The sequence below is a fragment of the Typopeltis vanoorti genome, chromosome 20 (assembly GCF_054136105.1).
Source record: "Typopeltis vanoorti isolate ZY-2024b chromosome 20, IOZ_Tvanoo_1.0, whole genome shotgun sequence".
Taxonomy (NCBI): Eukaryota; Metazoa; Arthropoda; class Arachnida; order Uropygi; family Thelyphonidae; genus Typopeltis; species Typopeltis vanoorti.
In genome coordinates, this window is record NC_143568.1 from 65,322,430 (window position 1) to 65,347,394 (window position 24,965).

At 35.8% G+C, this 24,965-nt stretch overlaps 1 pseudogene across 1 annotated transcript in view; it reads right to left on the reverse strand.

The window, feature by feature from the left end:
* The window catches only part of LOC150095524 (serine/threonine-protein phosphatase 2A 55 kDa regulatory subunit B beta isoform pseudogene), a 58,647-nt pseudogene that overhangs the window by 32,165 nt on the left and 1,517 nt on the right, over window positions 1-24,965 (reverse strand). The window contains exon 2 of the transcript XR_016550073.1: window positions 19,822-19,930. The product of XR_016550073.1 is annotated as a serine/threonine-protein phosphatase 2A 55 kDa regulatory subunit B beta isoform pseudogene, transcript variant X1 (transcript). The remainder of the gene's footprint in view (window positions 1-19,821; window positions 19,931-24,965) is intronic.

Here is a 24,965-nt window from a genome sequence, read left to right on the forward strand (position 1 = left end):
ATGTTGTGGGTGCCATGACTGTGAACTCATTCACAGTCATGGCACCCACAACAGACTCTGGCAACTTAATAATCTAGCTACATTTGTATCCTGTAATGCACATTCGCTTAATCTTGTTGGAGTTCAAGTTGCAAATAATAACTTAGAAATGATAATTTTTTTTGGAATAATTCAAAAAGTATTTAATTTTTTTGTTTTTTCAACTCGAAAATGGGAAAAAATAACATCTACATTAAAGTAATTAAAAATAACTTTAAAAGTCATAGTGACACACGATGGTGTTCTAAATTAAATTGTGTATCTGCACTAAAAACACAATTTAAAGAGGTATTAAATATTATTACTGATATATCATACGATCCATCGTGCAGATAGTATTAGTGGTGCAAAAGGACTTTTTGTTTCATCTTAAGTTTTATAAATTTATTTTTATGCTGTTTATGTGGGGAAAAATATTGATACAGATAAATACAGTAAATTTACAACTGCAAACAAGAGACCAAGATATTTGTCGAACATCCGTTCTTTTGAACGGATTAGTAAATTATTTTAAAGATTTCAGAAACAATGGTTTTCAAGCGATTAGCATGGAGTGCCAGCAAAAGTGTCAAGAGCTACATATTGAACCTAAAATGACTGAAAAACGGAAGAATAACAATCTTTCTAATGCCGCCATGTACAGCTTCGGCGACAAAAACATTGCCTTTGTTTTTAACACTCTAACATATTCTTATTAAAGCAGTATATACAGTTAGCATCAAAAGAGTTATTTACAAAAACATCTAATACAAACTATACCGAGACAACCAATCTTTATTTTTTTACAATATTCACATGGGATTTAACCTAAGTAAAAAATCGATGTAATGTGCTTTGAAATATTTAATATTTAAGCTACAATCGAGTTTTTACACTTTGCTTATAATCGTATTCACTCGGCTCGCTGTTTGACTTCCACTGACCCAAATTAATTCATTTACACGGACTGATTTAACAATTTTAACGAAAAATAAATAAACAATAGCAATACACTTAAAGCGAATTAAAAAGAATGCAAAATAATGATAAATAAAATATTATGTTTTCAGTTTTAATTAAATTTGTAGAGAGCCTGTGTAGCTCAGTGGATGTGGCGTTTGCACACCATGGTGCTTGGCCGCACGAAGGAAGAGTTGATTTCGAGTCTAGTCGGCGACTACAGGAAATTTTTCTAAGCCTTTTTTCGACCGGTTCCCGAGTTAGTCGATCTCTGGCACGGGCAGAGTTTTTCTCCCGAAAACTCGGGTTTTTTGTCCCGTAAGCTCAATGAAATCAACCGCAGAACCCACATTATTTCAGACATTAAATACGAGTGTTAAGGTTAGGGACCACGAGATAGCGGCACTTGTTGAGCCGTCACTCTTCACTGCGTGCCGCTTAATTAGTGATAGCCTTGGGCCAGCTATCTCTGATTGAGTACCAGTGGAGATTGAACTGCCCACTCAGTCTCCAAAAGTTAGATAGGGCTAAAAACGGCCTCGCCTACTCCCTATATATACGGGAATAAAAAGGCGTTAGCAGATTCTTTTTTTTTTTTTTGATTAAATTTGTAAGTATGGAGGAATATACAAGAGATCGACCAAAAATCGCTCCGCGATCGACCGGTCGATCGCGATCGACGGGTTGAATACCTCTGTTCTAGAGCATTTGTACTAATAAATGGACTGCTATCAATTCAAAGGTGCCACTTACGTCCTTTGAGCCCGATCGTACTCGAAAACCACTCTGACCACTGATACTCACCTCCTAGGCTTCTTACATTTTACTTATTCAGACTTTTGCTTTTCTTCTTTTCATTTCGTTCAAAATAATCCACTTCTCACTTCCAGGGGCGAATGCTGGTCTTGAAATTCAAGCTTGCTCTTGTTATCATTCAGGGAGTGAGAGGCGTGATTGAAGTCTGATTAGCGGAATAATGAATTACTGACCATTTAAAACTATATATTTAGAAATTTATGTACATACATACATACATACATATGTACATAAATGTTGTAATCATACAAATACAACATTTGTATGATTACACATGTATTTATTTTACAAATGATATTCTATCTTTTTCAATTTAGCTACTTGAATACAAATTCTACCCCACAGTTCTTCTTTATGAACTGGTCAATAACATCGTCATAAAAAGTTGGTTGTAACTTAATTTTCCCAAGCAATACGCACACTTGTAAAGAATGCTGAAGCTCACTGGCTAGAGCTGCGTTGACTGCATATAGCCTGTGTTTAAGTAACAGAGTGAGACGTCGTGAAATGGCTATGCGCGCGCATGAAATCACAGCGCTGCTGCGAGGACCTGGAAGCTCCTACAACCGAGAAAGCCAAGGTAGCTTTGACTAGACGAGCAAGCATCGGCCTTTGATACACAACGCAAAACTCAATTATTGCCGCGCAAACTTAAGACGTCTTCTGTACAAAAATCAAAGCCTAAGTGGAATGCTTATAAATGCATGCATTTATTAACAAATAAATATTCGTTCTTTCTCAATTAATGAGCTTGCGCAGCAAGCATAGAGAATTCGCCCCTGCTCACTCCTGACTACATTCTTATCAACTTTCACGAATGTTGAAGTTGAGTCTCAATTTCCTAAGAGTTTTCGTTTTTGTGGTATGATAGTTTCAGTTTAGCTTATATACATAAGATAAACTGATCTCACTATATTTTATATATACTTGTGTTAGTTTAATATTTGATATTCAACTAACTTAAGTATTGTTAGTTTAATTTTGCGTTAGTTTCATATTTAATTTTCGTTTTTTTCATTATATTGTTCTCTTTATACATACTGAAATCCTGTTTGCCTTAAGATTTTGTTCTTTTGCATCATTTTAATTCCTAGATATTTAAAATTCATCATTTGTTCGATAATTTTCAAAAATTATCGAATAAATTACAAAGAGAAATGAAACATTTCTCTTTGTACATTATCATCTGTGTCGGCCGCCATTATTATGACATCTGCATAGCAGATAAGATTTAATACATTATTATCAATTTTATTCCATTTAACTTCTCATCTTTTAGTTATTTTATTATTTCATCCATTAAACTATTGAAAAGTAGTGGACTTAATGAATCACCCTGTTTTATCCCGTTCTTCATTCCAATTTATTTTGCATTATCTTAACAGCACATTTATTATCCTTATAAAACTTTTGACATATTTACTATCTCCGTTTTTATTTTGCTTTTCACTATTACATTTAAATTTTCTTTTAATTAAATTATACCATGGAAAATGCACATAAAACTGAAGAGTCATATTCTATTTTTTTTATTGATTGTTTCCGAAATATTTCGTCAGAGCAAGATCTTCCAGATCTAAAACCTTGCTGTTCATCATTTAATATCAGAGATTCATTAATTTCTTCACAAGGCTTTACATAGATTTTGAAAGCGGCTGGTAAGTAATGGATTACTCCCTCTATAATTATTTTCACGTGCTTCATCTCAATTTAAAAATTATTGCATAATTTTAATATTTTTACCATTCATCTGGCATGTTTTTTAGAAAACACTTTTAAATATTTTATTTAAATGAAATATCATTTCTCTTTCTGCATATTTTCACAAATCATTCTGTATTTTTCTATTTCAGCTATTTTAATATTTCAAATTTTTCTTAAAACTTTTTTAAATGAACTTTTTTCTTTATTTTTTATCTTCATACAACTTAGTAAAGTGCATTTGTGTTCATTTAAGAGTTGTTCGGTTTATAATTAATCCCAATATTTGCTTCTGGGTGCATTAAAATCGTGTTCGAGCTGTTTTGAATAGTTCGTTTGGTTTTGATGCAGGTTTTGTTATTAGTTTCGTTTCTGAAGCTTTTGTATCCCTGATACATTTCCACATCAGATTTATCTTGTGGATTTGATTAAAAGATTTTTTTTTTCTTTCAATTGTCCTCTGAGTACCAAAGAATTAATTTCTTTCTTTTATTTCCAGCCATTCTATTCTCATTAAGGCTTCGTATGTTGCTTGTTTAATGCTATTTTTACAGATTCTCCAGCGCTGATTCTGTGTGTTTCTGTTAAGTTTCTCTTTTATTCTTCTTGGACATAGGGTTTAATTATTTTCCCCTGAAATAGTTACCTTAAACCTTTTCTTTATTTGATCTTATTAATATACATGTTACGAGTTTTGAATTTTTTTCGGAATCATAATTTTCCAAAAAGTAGTTCGTGATCCATAATTATATAAGCTTATGCTGTAACTAAGATATTAATTGTTTCTTCAGATCGAATATTTCTATTCGTAATTTTATAGTTTACTGCACAGAAGTTTCCTAAGGTATTTCTATATATACACGTACTTTTGTATAGAGTTCTGTATTTATATCGTCTGTATAGAGGTGCAGTAATTTAATGTAATTTTTATTTTGCACTAATTCGTTAAATCGTTGCCGTATTATATGGGTTGTGCATTTAAATTTTAAGCATTTAAGTTTCTAGTTCGTGCATTTAAATCTCTGGCCAAAATGACAATTTCTTCTTGTTACACTCGCAAATTGGTAATTAAATCAAATTTTATTTAAATTTGAGTTTTTTTTTTTTTTTTTTTTTTTTTTGTAATTCTTTATAAAATGCATTTCAGTACTATAAACACTTCTGAAATGCATTTTATTTAATCAAGTATAAATCATCTCATTCTTTTATATTTGACTGATGTTGGTTCATGTAGGATTACTGCGATTACCACTCTTTCTTTCTTCCTTACTCCACTTTATATTATTATACAGTTTGCGCAAAACACTATTCATATAAAGGAAAGATTCTAAGAGCCTTATGCTCTTTTTTTTTTTTTTTTTTTTTTTTTTTTTTTTTTTTGTGAAAGGAACTGGCTTGGACGATCAAGATATTTTTAATTTTTTCAGATATGATGTGAAAGATTGCCGATGGGAGCGCATAGGTAAACTGATTATTATTACTTGACACATCCAAGGAGTCTAAGAACACATTGAGAGAAGGAACTCTACTCCACTTCGCTACACACATATTTTTTATCTGAGGGTCATCTTCATATTTAATATGAAGATGACCCTCAGATAAAAAAAAAAAGTCATCTTTATTATTATTATTATTATATGACACCTCCAAGGATTACAAGGACTCATAGTGAGAGACACCCTACTCTACTCCACTACGCACATCTCACTATCCTCGCTACTTAATCCTTCAACTACATATAACGAAACTACTACCATCAACACGCAACGCCATCTACTTCCCACCACCAACCACAATCGTATTTTTTGTCTGTAAATTGCGTATATTCCTATTGCCGATTCATTTGTATGCTTTGATTAGAGACGCTCGAATGATAACGGTACCCACCACTGAAATGTTCGCTAAAGTGAGCGAAGCCTTTCTTGAGAAGTGGAAAATACCGAAAAGAGAAAAAAAATCTTGGTCTCCTTAAAAGAGGAGATTAAGAGTTATGTTTTATTATTTAACATCGGAACACTTCGTTGCACTCAAAAAATTTGTGTCTCTGACTCTTCCTCCACCGCAGTGGGTCTTAACCTTTTTAGTGATCGGCATCCCCTTGAATCTAAAAATAAGTTCTCGCACCCCCTTGAAAAATGTGTTTCTATTTCTTTATTTAGGAAATTACATCTATTGCAATATAATTTATTTATTGAAAAATAAACACATACATTTACATATACATACAAAACAATATCTCAATTTTTAATGGCTATGTTGTTGTTGTTTATTCATAATAATACTTTTGAAGAGAGGCTCATTTTTTGAAAGAGCCACGCGTAAGTCATCACTTGCATTTAAGCCATTTCTGGCTTTTGTTTTTATGTGCAAAAGTGATGAAAATCCCATTTCACACAGGTAGGTGGTGGCAAATGGTAAAAGTGTCTGCAATACTGCTTTTTCCAGCTGTGGATAAGGTTCTAAAAACAATTCTGTGTACACCAGAATTGTTTAAGTCCAGTTTTTCAAATTCCATTTGAATACATGCATTGGCTCGTATTTCAATAAGATCGTCTTTTATTAAATAGCTGTCGTCCATCTGGGTCAAAATTTAGAAACTTCTCTCGCAACCCTGGAAATGTTTTCTCGCACCTCCAGGGGTGCACGGTTTACAGAAAAGTCGCCCCTCGCATCTCGCCCCAGCACATTTCGCCCCCTGTAGATAATGATGAAAATTAGTTTACAAAAATGTAAATACAGTCAACTCTCGATAACTCTAATTTTTATTGAAGTCCCAGTACCTTTAGTGGAGATTCAATGTTGAACTCTTGATTACTCGAACCGAACTTCCGATAACTAACTTTTCCAAACAAATTTTCGAAATGACATTCGTGTACAAATTGACCGCGCGGTTAGCCTAGTAGCTTTGCGCTTCGCAACCATATGACTGGGGAAGGAGTGTCCCAAGTTCGATTCCCGTTGTAGACGTGAGGAATTTGAGGATCTTCCTCAGGCATAGCCAAGTTAGCCGGTCTTGGGCGCGGTCAGTAGGATTTTTTCCGCCAGTTTAGCTGGCGTTTTTCATCCCGCAAACAGGCAAACCGGCCCCGTGAACATACACCTCTACAGTCAAAAATATATCCCCCCCCCAGCGGCAGACCAGGCGACGGGTCGGTTGGGAGTAGTACTAACAAGTAGTCGCATCTAAGTAACACGCGGACCCTGCATAGGAAGCGGGAATAACGCGAAGAAGAAGAAGACATTCGTGTACAAATTGTCACGTAGCTTTTAAAACTAATTTCTCCCCTTTTGTATGTCTTCAAGGTCTGTTTCCACTGGAACTGGTAATCCTTTCACAATGGAAAGAATACATACTCGACCACGAGGGCGATAGTCACGTGGTTAGTGACGGACATGGGGGGGGGGAACAGTGGACAGAATGCGTTTGCTTTTTTCGCCGCCTCATTATCGGCGGTGCATTGCGTGAACAAGCTGAGCGTCGCAGGCAGTGCAATATCTACATATTATTTTTGCATCTTGATTGATTAATCCTGTGTGTACAATGGCAAAAAGTGTTCCGTCAATAAGAGGCAAAAGAAAATTGGTAGATGATGACAACCACATTTACGTGTTTTCAAAGAGAACTGTAGATGAACAACATGGAATCTGGGTTTGTGAAAAAGTTCCACCTGCAAAGGGCCTGTTTGGACAGAGGGTTTGAAAGGCCCAGTCGTGAAAGTCGTAACTAAACATAATCATGCAGCTCAAGCTGCAAGGTCGGAGAAGCATTGCAATTGATTGGTCAAATACGGCAACATGCAACAACCACGAACGAACGGCCACAGCAAATTGTTGCATCAGTAATTGCAGAGGCTCATGCCCACGTAACGGTGTTACTTCCTAAAAAGGATTCACTTAAACCATTCGTCATGTTCGATGCAACAATGGTCTTTACCGAGCAATCTCCACAACCTAGTAATTCCACAAAATTATCAAGAAATTATTATCGATGGCAATGTAGAACAATTTTTGATGTATGATTCTCAGGACGAACGGCTCCCGGGTCGCATGCTTATTTTTTCCACTAGTAACAATCTTCAGTTATTAGCGCGCAGCCAGGAGTGATTTTCTGATGCAACTTTTAGCACAGTACCCATGCATTTCCAGCAGCTTTATACAGTTCATGTGGTTCAATTCAATACAGTTATTCCAATGGGCTACGCGCTTCTGCCAAACAAAACTCGTGCCACATACGTCAAGTTGCTTCAAGAAGTTAAAAATCTACAACCGAGTCTCCAACCCCAGAGACTTATGACAGATTTCGAACAAAGTGCCATGCAAACCCTCCAACAAGAATTTCCTGGTATGATAAATAGTTGTTTTTTTTTTCATCTTTCCCAAAGCGTTTGGCGATAGGTACAGAATGAAGGTTTAAAAGCCCGATAAGAACAAGACCATGAATTTGCTCGTCGGATTCGAATGATTCCGGCATTGGCATTTATTCCTCCTGCTAACGTTATTGAAGCATTTGAAGCTTTAGTTGAAGCTGATGATTACCCACTGAAACTATGGTGATTGCAAACTACTTTGAAGATACATATATTGGACGAAGACAATGGAGAGGCCCGCAATTACCCATTTTTGCCATCAAATTATGGAATGTTTACACACGAACACTGAATGATCAGCAACGTGCCAACAACGACATGGAGGGGTGGCACAGGGGATTTCAGGAAACTTGGGCTACTTTATTCCCAAATATTTACCGATTCATTGATTCTTTAAAGAAACAACAAGGGCTGCACAATTTCGAAATTACACAACTAATTGCCAGTAATTCAGGCAATCAAAGAAACAAGAAGTATGCTGCAATTTCTGCTAGAATCAAATCAATAGTCCAAGATTTTCAAATTCGTAATGTAATTGATTACCTTAGAGGCATTGCATACAACTTGGAGTTTTAAACAATAATAATGCGCATTTATTCTATTAAAACAAAATAAATTAGAATTATTAAAAAACTTGGTGTATTATTTACATTTTTATAGCTTACTCATTATCTACAGGGGCGAAATGTGTTGGGGGAGCAATGCTGGGGGCGACTTTTCCGGATTCCGGGGTGCACACACCCCAAGTTAAGAACCATTGCTGCACCGCCATCTCGTTGTACAGCATTATTGGGCACAAGTAGGATGGGTTTATGAATTCATGTTTTGCCAGAATTCCCATTTCAACTGCTGAAGGTATTCCACTGTTGTTAATTGAAAATAATATTTTCGCTCATGAATACAGTCTAAAGTATAGTATTTGAAGTTGAAAATGCAAATCGCAAGCGAAAAGTAATGTAGCTACTCACTATTATTGTAATAACAGAAATGCAGCGAGAGTAAATGGCGTTACTAAGGCTTTGATAAGGGGAAGAGGACGGGCAAAGAGATTTCTGAGTTTTGAACCGAGTCTAAAGCGGAATCAGATTGCAGAAGTGCAAAATTAAATTTCTTTGTTTATTCAGTACTACGTTTATGAGCAATGTCTGCGAACATAATTGGTATTTGTGATCTGCAAATAGGTATATGTAAATACAATTTGCATTATTATTTAACTTATATAGTTTTGGAGATATCTCAGTTAAAATACTGTAATTTTCATATGTAAAATTTTGAGTTACAAGTTAAAGATAAAAATACAAAATGACTAACTGCAGTCGTACTGGTATTTTTATAAGTACGATTGCTGTTAGTCAAACCGGCCTGGTTGGCCGAGTGGTTAGCGTTTCCGCTACCCAGACAAAAGGCTGCGGGTTTGAATCCCCCCCCCCCTGAGTATGAATGTTTATGGTTGTCGGCGAAAACACCAGTGATGGTGAGGTTGGTATAAATGAGGATGATGGCATTGCTGTTCGTTGTAGAGTAGGTGCTCTCGATGAGTCTTTGGACTCCCTGGAGGTGTCACGTAATAATAATATATACAATTGCATTTTTTTGCTTAAAGCAATAAAAGCTGCCACTTTTAAAATTTTGAAGTCAAGTGCTTCAAAAGCAGTCTGGCCATATCAAGTTATTGGAGCATTCATTGAATCCGTAAATCAATGGACATAACTTGTGGAGATAAGTAAACTCCCACCCACCATGGTGATCGCACTGATATGTTACTAGACTACTCTGACACCCTCCCACTCCGTCAAAGAGAGGATTAATGAGGGACTCCGTATTTCATTATGCCACTTTTACTCGGGATTTTTGGAACCACTCCGTCTCAAAGTTTTACAAAGCTTCATCCCCTTCTTCTCCATATCACGTCGCAAATTAAGAAGAAATGGAAAATGTTATAAAGGCAAACGCTTCAGGTTTATAAATAAATACTTGTATTTATATATATATATATATTACCAGAAATATAGTCCGCGCAGTTAGCCTAGTGGCTGTGCGCTTCGCAACCATATGACTGGGGAAGGAGTGTACCAGGTTCGATTCCCGTTGAAGACGTGAGGAATTTGAGGATCTTCTTCAGCCATAGCCAAGTTAGCCGGTCTTGGGCGCGGGCAGTAGGGCTTTTCCGCCATTTATCTGGCGTTTTTTCATCCCGCAAACAGGCCTCGTGAACACACAGGGATCTACAGCCGTAAATACCTAACCCCCCCATGAGGGGACTCAACTCGCCCCAATAGGGACGGGGGAGAAAAGGAATATATATATATAGAGAGAGAGAGAGAGAGAGATTCATTGGGTGTATACTATACGTTAAAGATACAAAGATACCAAGAAATTTTATAAACTTGGTTGTAATCCTTTTTTCCCCAAGTAAGCAAGCAGGCTTACTTGGGGGGAAAAAAGCAGGTGAAAGCAAGCCAAGTTTGCACCTGCTGAAGTATTTTCAGGTTTGAGACAACTCGTGGTAAAGGCTGCATGAGCTCTGATCACTTGCCTAAGTATCCTATAATACAAAGCACATATCCTTATGACATGTATAATGCTGCGTATTATGGGAAAGGTCACTACCCAGACCGGTTTCGATCTTTATTGAGGTCTTGTCAGTGGTAGCCAGACCCAGAGGTGGTGATACCAAGGTTGAAGTAATGCAGAACTTATATTTACCTATACGAGTTGCCACAAGGTGCTTTGACCTTATTAAATAAAAATCTCAGGATGAGAGAAAGATGTAGGAAGTTTTTTACCTTGTTTGCTTACTTGAGAAAAAAAAAACCATTAAAACCAAGTTTATAAAATTTCTTGGTATCTTTAACGTATAGCACACCCAAGGTAAAATCTTTCTACAGCTTTCTCTCATCCTGAGATTTTATCTTGTATAGGTAAATATAAGTTCTGCATTACTTACTCGCATAGGTAAATATAAGTTCTGCATTATTTCAAACCTTGGTATCACCACTTCTGGGTCTAGCTTCCACTGACGAGACCTCTAGGTCGTAACCGGTTGGACGCCTGGGTGGTGGATAGCAATACTGTAGCCAATGAAGTTTGCTGAGGCACGGCTGTTGCTACTACCTAGGTGGGGGGTAATGAATGGGAATGCTGTAGCCCATGAAACTAACTCAGGTACGGCTGTTGCTGTTACCGTCTCAGGCGCAAATTTTTTTTCTTGCTTGTTTGCTTACTTAGGAAAACAAGGATTAAAACCAAGTTTATAAAATTTCTTGGTATCTGTCACACACACTCGCACGCACGCACACGTGCGCGCACACACACACACACACACACACACACACACACACATATATATATATATATATATATATATATATATAATTAAAATCGTCACTGTCGTGTTTTGAAATCATAAGATGAACTGAATTTTGTTTGTATTCAGCAGTTTTCGAATTTATTATTTTATTATTATTATTATTTTAAAATTTTGTTTCTAATCTTAATATGTAAATATTTTCTGAAAAAATGCTTCGACTTCGGGATCCGAAATCTTTCTCGATATTATAGTACACATTTTTCTTGGTGTCATTTTCCAGAAGCTCCGTGTCCTTAAAACAGTGACATTACTGAAAGATGACGTTTATTTATTTTTGACAAGTCTCAAGTCCATAATATACTTAAACACACGTTAATAATCGAAAACAATTATTTTTCATTTAAAACAAAAATAAAAATATGCTTCTATAAATATATTACATAAGTTTAACAAATTCTTTTTTAAGAAATTACATTTTTTTTTTCCCCCTGGAAGATGGCACTACTCTACCCACAGATGCGAGACTTCTGCGCATGTCAGAAGAAGGAGAATCCATTCCGATAATAGGGTAATCTATTGATTACCCCAGTGGTTCTGAAACTGTGGGGGCGCGACCTCCGGGGGGGGATAGCTTGAAAAGGGGGGGGGAATAGCCATGAGAAAGGCTTCTATGAAGTCAAAGTATTGTTCAAGACTAAACATTACTAAAAAACTTAGTACTGATGGAACTTCAGTGATGAAAAAGATTGAAAAACAAAAAATAGGAATTAGTATGAATGGTATAAAATACAACAATCTTAGATATGCTGATGATACCATTCTAATAGCAGAAAACAGAAACAAATTAATCAAATTACTGCAGCTACTAATTGCAGAAGGTAAAGAAGTTGGATGAGATATAAATGCAAAGAAACCCAAATTTATGAAAATCTCAAAAGAAAGCAGATCCGAGCCAGAAATATTCATAAACAATACGAAAATTGAACATACAACAGAATACAAATATTTAGGCACCTACTTTGCTGCAGATGGAAAGCAAGATAAAGAAATGAAAATAAGAACAGACATAGCTAAAGATGCATTCTGGAAAAATAAAGATCTGCTCAGAAGTTCTGTGAGTATCGAGACAAAGAAAAGAATGATAAGAACATTAGTGTGGCCAATTGTCACATATGGAAGTGAGACCTGGATATTTAAGAAGAGAGCAAGGCAACAGATAATGGTCTTTGAAATGTGGTGCTATAGGAGAGCTCTGAAAATTCCATGGACAGAACTTGTGACAAATACAGATGTTCTACAGAAAATGAGATCACAGAGATCTTTGTTACAGGAAATGATCCAGAGAAAGATGAGATTGGCAGGACATGTATTGAGAGGTTCAGTAGGACAGAGGATACTAACAGTTTTAGAGGAAAAATTATGGGAAAAGGATCAAGAGGCAAAAAACGAAGGACATGGCTTGAAGATATGATCATGGACAGAATCACATGGCTATGCAGAAACAAAAAAGGAAAGCCACCAACAGAGAGAACTGGAAGGGCATGGTGCTGCACCCTCTCACTGAGGAAGCTACATGAAGAAGAAGAAGAAAGAACTTAAAGTGGCCATTTCTGATATTACACCACGTTTTGATAAACTTTATTCTCAAAAGCAGGCCCATCCATCACATTAGACTTTGATATTTAAATGTTTGATTATTTTTACAGAGAAAAATTAAATACTTGTTAGTTAAATAGTGTTTCATTTCAGTACTTGTTAGTTAAATATTGTTTCATTTTCAATACATATTTTAGTTAATTGCAAGTGTTAAAACTAATTTTTATTTTAGACCTAATATTGTGATACTTTAATTATTTTGTGTCAAAAACTGTTAAATAGTATGTAGAAAACACAAAATAAACTGAATAAAACATCAAACTTAGTATGACTTCTATTTTGATAAATAAAACCGGTGGTGGTGGTGGGCTGACAGTGTTTTCTCTTGTCAGGTGAGGCTCAGAGGTAAAAAGTTTGAGAACCACTGGATTACCCTATTATCTGTCTCGTGGGATTAGTTGGGAACAGTTGGAAAATTTTACGTATAAAGCAAGTGATTTCGCGTGTTGGTGACGAATTCATACATCGCCTTATTGCTTTCTCCCCTTCAGCATGAATTGACTCTTCTTGGCACGTTGCCAGACTAGAGTCTGGGATATGTGGCTTTCAAAGGGGGAATTAGGTCCAGTTTCTCATGAAGGAAAAAAGGAAATAAAATAAAACTAAAAAAATAACAAACTGAGATAACATTTACAAGAAAGATATTCTCTTTTAAATACCATTTCTGGAAGCAAATTCCCGCCGTTCATTTCATCGAAATATGCTGTCAGTTTCAACATCGAAAGGATCAGCCAGCCTTTGTTTTTCTCTGCTATGATGCTCTGTAAAATGATTCATTCGGAGCTAGCGGGTAGATTACCAGTGCGAGGCGTGTGAAAAGTTTATGAGAAGGACAATGATATAAAAGCAATGTGAATAAAAGTCATGTGAATGGTCATGTGAACCATTCACATGACCATCTGTGTAAAAATGAATAACACGTTGTTAGAAATTACGTTCTCATATCTTAAGTTTATAATATCTTCAAATTTAAGTTGAGAAACGCTTCAATTTTCAATGCTACACACATAGTGCGACTATACATATCCAATATTAATGAATCAGTGTTAGTCAATGTTTTCTCTATTTTTTTTACCGCTCTTTTGTCTGAAGAAAAAAAAAATCTTTATACTATCTGAATATAAAAAGGTGTATCAGATTTGTCTTAAAATCTATAAAATTTTTTAAACATTTTAAGTAAGTTTCACTGTGTCATAGTTTAAATTTATTTTTATTTCTAAGAAAACAATTATATTAAGAAATACTTATATTATTGCGTTTTGCTTCCTTTTTTATGTATGAAACATATATTTAATATATTTTTCTCAGAAGATGTTTAGTTTCAAATTTCAACAAGCAGGTGAGATCTAGATTTTTTACTACAAGGGTCTTGAAAGAGTGTAGTGTGTTTTCTGCGATTTATGAGAGGTATAAGAGATGCTGTAAGAATAATTGTTAGCATCTCCTCCAATTATGAAATATTAGTTGGATTGTGAATGATATGACAGGTATATTGTGAACTATGCTGTGGGCCACCTGCGATGGGTTTTTGACACCATGGAGATGACCCTGAACAATAAGCATAATCAAATTAACTCCCCCATTCATTGGTAATTCTGCAAAGTGTCTCACACACTGTTATGACCAATGCAAATACAAGTGAATATACTCAGACGGAAACCAAACCAGCAAACTTGACGAGACACTTTAACTCAGGGAAAAATATGACGCAGAAAAGGTTGGGAAGTTCTCATAAACAGGTAGACAACAATGATATTAAAGCAACTGATATACCCACAAGAAAGAGCGTGGTAGTAGCAGAGTTAAAAGCGTAACTTCTGTTCTCATATTCTCGTACGCATTTTCTTGTGGTTTTATATCACTTGCTTTTATATCATTGTCCTTCTAGGTGTATTCAGAACTTTTCACACCGCTCTCCCTGGTAATCTATCCGCTAGCTCTGAACGAATCATTTTACACAGCATCATAGGAGAAAAAAAACAAAGGCTAGTTCACCCTCATAGCACTGTTGAATAACATGCCTGAAAAATATTGATACACTCATTTTGAAGGATGTTGTTCTAAACAATGCAGGATGCAGGCAAACAAAATTAGTAAATTTCAACGAAACACCTAGACTGCACGAAGCACGATGAAAGGCAAAAGGGTGCGCTAAGCGAATTGTCTTCGGAATAAAGCATGATATGACATCATCTCGACCATTTCATGCAAGGTACATTTACAAAGCTTGAATTACTGTTATCGCAGAGTTTGTAAACCAGTGGCGGCTTGTACATAAGCACTGCAGCATTGCAGCACTCCAAGGAAAAAATGAAAAAATTAATTTTTGTGTGTGTTTATAAATAATAACAATACTCACAACATTATATAAATGCAGTACAACATGTTAAAGGTACAGTTTATGTTTCGACATTGATTGATTATCGCGTTCGGCCAATTACAGCTAGACTCGCCGATATTCGTTTGCACTTGTCATTGCACGTAACAATTGAATCTGACACTGCTCGTTTGAGCAGTGTCACAACAGATAAATTGTATGCATGCGCTCTTTATTTCTGTGAGATAGGAAACTTTTATTATTGGTGTGAGGATGAAATATTTTTAATAAAGCAATTTTTTAATATGTAAATTTATTTATTAATAAATTGGTTACTGATTAGGAAAAAAAATTATTATTTTGATTTTGATTTTGATTTTGATTATGCAAAAAAAAAAAAAAAATGCTAGTTGCACCGGCTAAACTGATTTCATGACACCACAGTTTAAAAATTTGTCCAACAATATTATATATATATCATGGGCGCAGGATGTGCTAGGCTTGCGGTGCACATTCACGGAATAACAATATCCCTGATATTATAGTTTTACATTTATTCTCGTTAAAATCTCCCTTAATTGTTTCCTGGATTCGCGTAATTCTTAAAATTAAACACAATATATTAATGCTTCACAACGAGTGTACTTTTCGACCCGTAAACGGTGCATCACATTCGCGTTAACAGCCCGGCTGTTCAGCCACAAACACGTATACCAGACGTACAGAAGGCACAGCAGGTAAAATTCTTAGCGTTCCAATTGCATTGGGAATTGGCGTGCGTGTTTAAGACACCGATACGGACAAGTCATTTCGTATATAAAATTCATAACTTTTTTTACCCATATTTACAATGGAAGCAGTGTTGACGATCTACTGAATGTCCAGTCTTCGCGGATTATATTATTATTATTATTATTATTATTATTACAAGCAACTCCAAGGATTCTTAGAGGCATCGAGGGCCCTAAACATCATGTCAAGAACTATTCAGCATTTGAACAGTATCTATCATACTTTGCTTTGAACGCATTCACAGTCATGGCACCCACAACAAACTCTGGCAACCTATTCCACTCATTCACCACTCTCCAAGTATAAAACCTAGTTCTAACACTCTTGCTGAATTTCCATGAATGGCCCCTAGTTCTCCTACCACCACACCTGTTCTGAAAAATTTCCTCTGAATTAATCTTGTAAAAACCCCTCGGCAATTTGAATGTCTCAATCATATCACCCCTTTTCCGCCTATCAATCAGTTTCTGTAACCCACAAATCTTCAACCAGTTCACGTCTGGATCCTCTCCACCTCTTCCGCATCACCAAGAAACCTTGGCGCCCAGATCTGCGTGCAGTAGTCAAGATGGGGGTCTTATCAAGGCTCGATAAAGTGGAACAATAACCTGCTTGTCTCTGCTAGTCAAAGTATTCTTCAGTAACCAACAGATCTAATGAGCTGCTTTAGCCAATTTTGCTATGTGTCCCTTAAACTTTAACTGCCTATCCACTAACACTCCCAAGTCTCTGGCTTCGTAAGTTACTTAGAGCAGTGCTTCCCAACCTTCTGGATGTCAGGGCCCCTTTGGAAAAATTAAAATATTTCACTTCCCCCTCGAAAAAAATCGTAATATACACATGTATATTTATAATATTTATTGTATTTTTATTCAATACAAAATATACACAGCGAATATTGCAAAAATCAAATGCAAATATTACATTTTTTAGCATCTTACATACACATTTGACATGGCACATTATTTGATATTTTTATAGAGATAGATATATTGTTATTGTACATTTGCAGTACGCACATGAAACGTAAAACGATTAGTAATATAGAAAGAATTAAAAACAAAAGAATTTTAATTTCAATTTAATGTGATGGATGTGCTTCAATACTGCTACACAAAAAGTCAATATCAGGTGAAATATTTGAAACTGCAATTCTTAGATTTCTGCTTTGAAATAAAACTTATATGAATAACTAATATTCATTAAGCGCCGAAATACGCAGGAAGCAAAGTTCGTGAACCCGCACCAATTGTGATTTTTTTTCCCATTAAAATATAAAAAATAATAAAAAAGAAATAATAATTAATAAAAATTAAATACATTTCTATGAGATAAAAAAAAATCTACTTAGTCTTAAAACATTTTCAATTTGTTTTCATTATTTCACGGCCCCCTCAACAAAACCTACGCCCCCAAGGGGACCGCTGCCCACAGTTTGGGAAGCGCTGACCTAGAGTACAGTTTTACCAATGTTGTATACCGCCAATAATCTTTTCACCCCAAAATATATAACCGTACACTTTTCCGCGTTAAACTGACATCCATTCTCCTTTGCTGAGTCTGCCAATCTCTCCAAATCATCCTGAAAAATTTTGACATCATGTGTGTTAATTATTACTATGTGTATTAAACATTTAGTGTATTAAGCTTTTGGTGTATTAAACATTTTAAACCTTCCAGACATTACTCGACCACCATCATTAACTCCCAACACAATTTTTCCACTGTATGTCTGCCTTACATATAAAATCGTCCAATATTTTAAACAATTCAGGTGCTGTGGCTCTTCTTTTTATTGGTTTACAAAACAATAACTCTTCAACTGCTGATAATCCATCGCAAAATCGATCATAAGCAATTAAATGACAATCCTTGTTGCTATCTGTTGCCTCGTCAAGCAGAATTGAGAATAATTGGTCACAAAGTTTCGACAAAAGTTGTTGTTGTTGTTGCATATCTTCAGATATATCACCAGTTCGCCGAGCAACAACATCATTTGATAGAGGTATACACTGTAGTTGTTTAGTAACTTTCTCCAAGCATAGCTTTCACAATATCAATCGCTGCTGGAAATTAGATCTTCTCCGATAGTGTGGGGTTTTTTGCACCTAGCTATTTTTATGCAACTGTAAGAAGCTAGCAAAGTTTTTTCATTTACAGACAAATCTTTTTTAATGCTAGATTTTTGCTTTTCAAAACATTTCAGTTCGGCAACAAAGACCTAAGTTTATTCGGTCTCATGCTATCGGCCGCCAAAATTTTCGAATAAATAACACAGTGGTCTTTCTTCATCATTTACTTCAGTCTTTGTAAAACCGAAATCTAAATATTCTGATGCATACTTTCTTGATTTTACTTTCGGAGTGATATTCTGTGAACCTGAATTTGTTGACATCGACGCTCTACTGTCGTCAGATGCCCGCTTACGTCCAATTAAAAGTTTTCAATTTTTCTACACTAGAAAAGATTGTTTTTATACCGTGTATCACAATCGTTGCGAATAAGAGTAAAATAACGCCGACCACCGACTTCCCACTGTTGGTCACTATTGCATTGTTACTGCCATCTTGCCATTTCAAGCCGTATTTATACTCGCAGAAATATTTCCAGAACATTCGAGACTTCCCGTCGTGATGAAATCGCGAATGTTTCCGAAAGGCCGATACGATTCAATGATCTGTGCAGTGATGCCAGATCTATACAATTTTAGAAAGATTTCATGACGTATTTAAATTTGTATGAATATTTAAAAATTTTAATTCCTAGTTTTTTTTTTTTTTGTTGTTGTTGTTGTTGTTTTGATAACTTTTATGGGTTTTGTCAATGTCTCAACACAAGAATTGCAAGAGAGGAAGGTGTGTGTATGTGGGGGGGGGGGGGGGTAATACGATACTAAATCATGCTCCAGTCAAATGATCGGACGATAAAGATTTGAGCCGCTCATATTTGAATGGGGGGGGGAACAGTGCCACCACGTTGTTCTTTATAATCATAGATAGATTTATGCTTGTATTTTTCAATAATCTTGTTATTGTCCAAATCCTTCAGAAATAAAATTTAATCTTCCAAAGTAAAATATTTCGTTTATGCTTTGAAACATTCGCAGTTTCTTCAGTCCCTTTCACTTAAACTTCGGTGACATGCAGTAAATGCATTCAACACTTTGTGTATGCTTACAAGTTGTGCAATCAGATCCTCTATTATAGTAAACATGCAGCAACAGACTCCTGGCGGCTATTTCAATCGTCTTGGAAGTTAAACCGCCGATTCATCAACGCAAACGGCCAGTTCAGTTGTATTTATTGTGTGTGTGTGTGTATACATACATGCACTTCTATATATACACATGAAATATATGTACACGCACTCCACGTTATAAAATGTGTTTGGTTTTGCACGTGTGTCCCGTCTGCATCCTGTTGTAAAACATGTTGTAAGAATCTGTAACGTAATAGTGAAATAGCTTTTTGGCACACATATATAGAATCCATCACTTTACAGGGTTACTGTATCACGTGAATATGCTGTGCTAAGTGCAAAAGTGGTAATAATGGGAAAAAAACAAAAACTAATGGGCTTTCAAAATGTAAAATTTTTTAACACACTTGTTTTTATAATTTTTACTGCCATAATAAATAAATAAAATGTTTGAAACAACTGAAAGTTTATTAAGCACTGTATAATATCTCTTCCTAATTATACATACAACTATATTTAAAAGGAAATTATGAGAACTATATACACTTTATATATATATATCAATAAAGGTCGAAACTGGTCTTGGTAGTGACCTCTCCTCATAATGTAAAACAGTAATACATCTCCTAGGAGCTGCGTTTTACATTATGAGAAAATATTAAGGATAGTGAAAGAGTTTGCTCTACCTTTGCAACGAGTTGCGTTGTACTAGCCAGGTGATCACTTACGCCCAAGCTCGCCGATAGTTCTATGGTATGAAAGTCTTTGATTTCGATCTCCGAGTTTCGTATCCGGCTTTAAAATAAAATAATGAAGGATTTATTATCCCCTTAACTTAATATAAACATACATATTTATATACACTTTACATATATATCTGACTGTAACAGCTTATAGTTTAGTCTACATTCCTTGAACACAGTGCGTTCAAGTATTGGGCCTCATTCAGTCCAAAATCACGGGCGATTTTGCTTTCTTTATCACCATACTCATATCACTTAATTCAAGTTTTCGCTTTGAAGTGATAATTTTCCTTTTTTTTTGTTTTATAACCAAAACTCTGCAGTTCGTTCTTCCTTTTATCCATAATCAATGTTGAAGGATAATATTTTTATGTAAAAATGTTTATATAAGGCAAAAATCAATTAGTCAACACATACTTATTTGATGCTGCTTGAACCACAATGTCTAGTATGCTCACAGTACGTATGTACGAAGTTGCGTGCATCGTTTGAAATGATAAAGACATTTTGCCGGTCTGGTTGGCCGAGTGGTTAGCGTATCCGCTCTCCAGCCAAAAGGCTGCAGGATCGAATCCTGCCGTGGGCATAGGTATTTGTGGTTGTCACCTTCATTCATACAACTGTTAAACACTCTCCCAAGGTGGAATGGCTTATCATGGAAGAGGGAGATCCATCTCTCCCGCAGTGAGAGAGGCGCCGCTGCATTTCTTTCAAGTGGGAATTTGTTTGACGGTAGCCTATATGTTCCTTTCATCTGGGGCGAGAGCATTTTTACGTTTTCAATATACAGTATATAGCATACTACTTCGAATATGGGGCTTGCATATTGCGATCCTACTATGGAATATCCCCCCCCCCCCATGTTGTGAGCCTCGGTTCATGTTCTATTCTACGGCGAACTCCGCATTCAACATGTCGGCCAACGAATGACGGTTTTTACATTTTGTCGTTCGTAGCACTCTACGGTCACGTTTGGTGGGTCGTCGAGTGTGGTTTGCTGTCTACTGCGAGTTACACTTCAATCAGGACCGTACTTATACTTTTCCCGAACGGGCAATGCCTGAGGCGCTAGAGTATTCTGGGGGCCCCCTTTATAAAATGTATAAAGACAAAGAAAAACAATCAATATATGAAAAAGACTTTTATTACATTTATTTAAAAAAAAACTTATGCTAAGTAAAGACAATACATATCAAACATTATGTTAAACTAGCGCTAAGTTAAGACACTAGAAATGTTTTTTTTCCTAGACTTCTCTTTCGCAAATGTATCAATAATTTCATCATAATTCAGATTATTTACAACATCATTTTCAATAAATAATAGTAATAAATTTGACATTTTATCCTGATGCAAAGAGTTTCGTAAATAATTTTCCACCCTCTTAAGAACAGAAAATGAACGTCTTGTTTGTGGTATGGACAAAAAAAATATGAAAATAAATATTATCTACATTCTTGTTTAAAAAAAAAAGGAGAGGGTATATGATCTATTTAGATATTGACTTGAAGCAACAACACTTTTTATTGAGCTACTCGTATATATATATATTATAGTGATATACGAAATTTAACAGAAAATAATCTTCAATTTTAAATCTCATTGTTTGGGGCTCTTAAATTGACCTTAATTTTTGGGGGTCTCCATCCTCGTGAGCCTGTGCATAACTATGGCCCTGCTTGCAGCTGACTCTCTGCGCTTCCATCTCAGTAGGATATCACTGATTGTTGACCATTTGCCGAACAGATAGGCCTGCATCACAACGACTCTTTCAAACTCCGTCTGTTCCCTGAGACAGCATGTACAAATACATCACTAATCTATTATTGTAGATCTCAGTAACTGACTTTAAATCATCAATTATTTATAACTTCTTTTTATCTGTCTCAGAGAGCAGTGTGGCCTGTGTTCTCTGTGTTCGTATATGTGCTGAAATACAAACAGAAAAGGAGTGTGGAAAATTCGACTCCTGGAAGAGTCCTCCCATTCGAACCTTCCCGCTTCGAGTTTGCCTTCGCAGCCCTCTTTCAAACTCCGTCAGTTCCGTTTTCATAGTCATTACACCTGATACAGTTGTATAGTTCGCCCACCGTTTGTAGGTCTCTGCTTCGCGTCTTTCCAAGAATAGTCGATTCATGCTGAAGGGGAGAAAGAAATGAAGGACGTCCGAATTGGTCGCCAACACGCGAAATCACGTGCTTTATAGGTAAAATTTTCCAACTGTTATACAAGCAACATAGTTAACTACAATAATCATAAAAGAGAAGTTAATTTTCCGACCGGTAATAATAAACAACTCATCCCACAATACGGACTGATGACCCTATTATCGGAATAGATTCTCCTTTTTCTGAGATGCGCAGAAGTGTCGAAGGATCTCTAATCGGTGGGCGAACACTGACTTGCCAGCATTATATTCCTCCAATTTATACTGGCTACAAACACGTGACTCGTTACGGCACGATGCACCTTGCCCATGGGGTGTTCATTAACTTCTTTCCAAGCAGTGTATATATTCCACATAGTGTATATATTTATTTCTTTGCATTTGAAAATTTGTTTTACATAAATCGTTTGGTTTCTGCGCCCATTGACTGCATGATGAAGAGTGTTACCATGTATTTTCTGTAATTGAACATTTGAAAGAAGACGTTAAGACAATGTATTTAATAAAATTCCATTTGCCACTAATTATACTAATTCTTGCTAAATTGTCTTTTTAATGTGTTTAGTGATACGTAAACTACACCTAGCCTCAAGGTTGAGGACAGTTCCAAGAATTTTCGTTCCAAACCGGAACCGTGTGAACGTGAAGTGAATTTTTAACCCTCGTAAATAAATTGTGGTATCAATTTAATTCTTGAATCTTCCCTTCAACTTTATGGTTGGTGGGGTAGCAATATGCTATCATACTAGGGTGATGATTATGAAGCAAGGTGGTTTCAAGTTGCCTTCCTTGCCGTATCGTAACTATTTGACTGTAGCTGTGTGTGTTCACGAGTCCGGTTTGCCTTTTGAGGGATGAAAAACACGAGTTACCGGGACGACAACAAACAAACAAACAAAAAAAAACCCTATGAGACGGTTTAACTCACCTTTAGGCGAAGAGACCATGGATGGGAATCGAACCCAGGTCTTTCTGGCCAAAGGGTTTACTGTTTACCGTCTATACTGACTGAACTACGGAAGCTCCATAAATTTATTAACCATGCAGGGTTTCGAATAAATACGAAACTCCCCTCTCCTTTCGCGTCTACCGAATAAGTTTTAGGTTTAATAATTTTTCGGAAGCCCTAAGCTGTAGCTTGTCCAGCTTACGCGTAAATGCGACCATGGTTGAAGCAGTGTGACAATTCTCTCACGTTTGCACAAAACAGCGGGAAAGGTAAAAGGAAAATAAAAAAGTACAAATGTCATTGTTCAGCTATTTCGATTTATGAATATATGCACAATATATCCCCCGATTCTTTTACCTACTTCTGAAAAATATGGTATCTCATAAAAATATCTAATATGTAAAAATAAGAAGAAAAAAAAAGTGAATCAAGTACTAATGAAGGACATAACTGGCTGCAATTTAGAAGCGGCCACTTGGCTCTCAGTATTGTTTCATTCGCTACGAAAAAATGTGAATTGTCTCCGAATTTCGTACTATACCGTAACCTTATCAGTATCAACAATATCGCTAATTATAAAAATATCTTCTTTCTGATATTTGGGTCACATGCTTTTTATAGCGTGTTATGTTTATGCAATAACGTGGCCCAAGAACTCGTGCAGTTAGAACTATACGCTTTTGTTTAATTTCTGTAGATATACTACCGTACATGGTTTTACAAAATATTTGTAATGATGATTCTGTGCCATGTAGGGAAAATATTCAATTTACACAACAAATATCGAATAATTATGGCGTTTTAACACTCTTGCAGCTTGCACGTACACATGACCTGGAGTTTCGCAGAACATCTAAAAAATATAGTACATTACTTTTTACAGACGTTCTTTTGTCAAAACAGACTTTGATCTGTTCTAATAAATCACAAATCATTACCAGAATTAACCGAATGCATTCGGCCAAAATGCACAAGGTTATGTTTGCGCGCGTTAACGTTATTTCTTGCTATTCCCCCACATTCGAAGTGTATGCAGAAATCAATTCAGCTTTTTCTTCTTTTTTTTTCCCCTAGGCACAAGTTTGATCTAAGAGGCTTTACTTATTTTTTTTTTAATTATTATTAATGTAGCCTTTCTATTTGGTCGTGGTCATTAGCTAGCCACTAATTGCGTTATAATAAAAATAAGGCTTTGTGTACGTCCGTTACCCACTCGTCTCTTAAACTGCCTCTGACCTGTTGTTTACATATTACAAGCTAAACTTATCGAAGAGACGTCTTCAAGTGATAGCGCTGGTGTTGAAATAACTACTTTTCGGTTTCGTTCCTTCTTCGACTCCCCCCCCCCCTCCGAACCCCCTTTAATGTCGATAGATCAAGTACTGTACAGCTTTGAAGTTCCTAGACTTTGATCCCAGATAATATTGCGTGCTTTTGAAAACATTATTTAAGTTAACTGAAAATGGATAAGCACCATTATTTACAAACAGCAAGTACGGTCATATTTCCAAAGAAATATGCAAAATTTAATTTCGCAAACTTTAAGCAGCTTCCTGCCATAACCTCTACAGAGAATAATTTAAATTTTCGAAAATGTATTAACAACAGCTCGTATTTGCAACCGACTGTCTCCGAAAAGGCGGCAGTCTTTCGAAGAGATTTCCAGTTTTGATTTTTGACGAATGTATTTACACGCATCTAGCGTAGGGTGTCTATAATTAAAAAATAAAAAATACGGAAGATTAACTATCGAGGGTGGGGGTGGGAATTTCCTCCAAAAATTAAAAATTATTTTTAATGACTAAAATTCGCTATTTTGATTATAAAAATATTAATGCAAACTGAAACAAAATTAGGCATTTAAAAAATACCCTTTTTTCCTTGTTATGAAATTTTAATGTAAATTAGTTGTATGTTTGTAGCAGCCAATTAAGCAATTAAGTAGTAATAAGTAATTGCCAGCCTGATTGA